This window comes from Triticum dicoccoides, chromosome 4B (genome assembly GCF_002162155.2).
Source record: "Triticum dicoccoides isolate Atlit2015 ecotype Zavitan chromosome 4B, WEW_v2.0, whole genome shotgun sequence".
NCBI lineage: Eukaryota > Viridiplantae > Streptophyta > Magnoliopsida > Poales > Poaceae > Triticum > Triticum dicoccoides.
In genome coordinates this window covers 91,515,409-91,518,291 of record NC_041387.1, presented here as the reverse complement: position 1 = coordinate 91,518,291, position 2,883 = coordinate 91,515,409, and positions in this window count along the sequence as shown.

The following is a 2,883-nucleotide window of genomic DNA, read 5'->3' as shown; positions in this document are numbered from 1 at the left end:
ATCGTATCTAGAACATACATATAATGGTGAAAACATAAACGGTACAAATCTGAATGAAATAATGGCACTCGGGCTCTAGTGACAAGCATTAAGCATAGCAAAGTCATAACAACATCAATCACACAACATAGTGGATACTAGGGATCAAGCCCTAACAAAACTAACTCAATTACATGATTAATCTCATCCAACTCCTCACTGGCCAGCGAGCCTACGAAGGAATTACTCACTCCTGGTGGCGAGCATCATGGAATTGGTGATGAAGGAGGGTTGGTGATGACGAAGACCAAAGATTCCCCTCTTTGGAGCCCCGAACGGGCTCCAGATCTGGCCTCCCGATGAAGAACAGGAGGTGGTGGCAGCTCCGTATCGTAAAACGCGATAAACTTCCTCTCCTATATTTTTCTCTGAAAATAGGTATTTATGGAGTTGGAATTAGGGTCAGGGGGTCCACGAGGGGACCACAACCCACCAGGGCGCACCAGAGGGGTGGCACCCTAGTGTCATCTGCCCAGTCAGGGCACCCCCTCCGGTGGTTCTTGGTTCTAGTATTTTTTGTATATTCTAAAATAATTCTCCAAAAAGTTTTGTCCAAATCCGAGAACTTTTATTTATGCACAAAAAAATAACACCATGGTAGTTCTGTTGAAAACAACGTCAGTCCGGGTTAGTTTCATTCAAATCATGCAAATTAGAGTCCAAAACAAGAGCAGAAGTGTTAGGAAAAGTAGATACAATGGAGATGTATCAGCAACTGGTTCTATCACTTCACTCTATTTGCAGTTTAGTTTCGTGAAGTCATTGCTTGCTTTTTCTGTTCAAAGACATTGTGTGAAGACATTCCCTCTGATTACATCTTAATCTTCACACTATCTACATTAACTGCTCTGTTCTACCTAGCTGTTGTTTGTCTTCGCACCTCTGTAGCGACCAGACCTCAAACAGTCTGATCTATGTGCTTTAGTGTCATCCTTGGATCAGTAATGCTGACACGCACAGTACTTGAAGGATTTATAACAGAGTAGCAATTACACACTTATTACATCGAATGTCTCAAAAGAGAACTTATTACAATAAACATGGCTTAAGGCCATCTAATAACGATAACAGCGGAAGGCTTGGAAGATAGGTGAGTCCATCAACTCCAACGGCATCACTGAGTATAGAACCATGACCTAAGGCACCTTACTCGTCGTCTGAAAAGTCTGCAACATGAACATTGTAGCCCGAAAATAGGTCAGCACATGGAATATGCTGGCAATGTAACACGTAGAGAGTAATGGAAGAATAAAGCTACACTACATGCATAATATGGCTGGTGGAAAGCTCTATGGTTACAGTTTTGCATAGAGCCAACTTTTCCCTACTGCAAAGGAATAAATTTTATTTAACTATCATGGTGGTTATTAAACATTGAGAATGGTGGACAGCATTCTCAATCCCAATTAAGCATCATCATTAAAACCCAACAATATTAATTAAAGTAACATGATGAGATTCACATGATAATCCAAGTACTAGATACTCAAGATGTCCATAACCGGGGACATGGCTAACCATGATTAGTTTATACACTCTGCAGAGGTTTGCACACTTTTCCCACAAGACTCGATCTCCTCCGTTCGGATTCTCGCACTACATGATGTTTGAGAAACGGATGACCGAGACATAGTCTTTCAGAAGCGCTAGCACCTTACGATCGGGTAGACAGTACCAACCTACATCCCCTACATCTGCTAGTCTACCACTGCAAGAGTTTGCACGACTTAGTCAACTATGCTAGAGCCCATAGTAGCTTGTGGCTGCACACGGAAGTTTCTAGCATGAATAATCTCATGATCCCTTTGAGCCTAGGTGGAGGTCCATAAAGAAATCAGGCAATCGCTGGAATACCCAGGTGCCTCAATCCACCCAGACGTGTGTTTAAGTTGCCACCTTAAATAAACCATTAATTAACAATCTCACATCTGTCATGGATACACTCACCCAATCCACGTCTACTAGCATAGCATGGCATAATAAGCAAACGTAGAGTAACTCCCAGGGGTTTGATAATAAAACAGGTGATATATACTACCTCATCTACTTCCCAAAACCCACATATTAATCAGTTCCTAATCATGCAATTGTTTGAGGGTTGATCTAATGCAATAAAAAACTGGGTAGAAAAGAGTTATGATCAAAGTGTTACTTGCCTTGCTGATGATTCGCAAAACCTAGAGATTCAAAGTAGCAAGCGACGCACTCCGGGTACTCTATCGCAAACAAACAAGCATACAATAAGTACTCATCTAATGCACAGGTAAACTCAAATAAGATATCTAACCAAAAAGTTCAACTTAAGAACTCTGGTTTGCAAAAAGAATCAAATCGAACGAAGCAACGAAAGTCAAACGGCGAAATAAACAAGCTTTGGTTACTAATCTGAATCAAAGTCAAATTTTACAATAGCAAAAACTTGTTTGAGTTAGTTAGACGGAGAGAGGGTTTCGAGACGAAACTCTAGGCGCTTGAATCGCCTGATTCCAATAAACGAGCGAAAAGTTATACTAGAACGAAAATCGGATCAGAAATCACGATCAGAAATAACCGCGGAAAATCCGAGAAAAAAGAAAAACTGATGAACAGGTTAACGAACGAACATTCGTTAACTGAAACTAAACGGTGAATTCGTTCGTTAAAACGAACGAACGGGCGAACGCTCGCTAAATAAATAAACCAAAAAAATAAAACCGATCTATTAAAAAAATGAATCTAGGGTTTCTAAAGAAAAAACGGATCGGGTTTTAAAAAATGGACCACGGCGGCGGCGGCGGTTAATACCTCCGGCGGGGGCTCCGGCGGCTCCGGCGGGGGCTCCGGCGGCTCCGGCGGGGCGGTGGG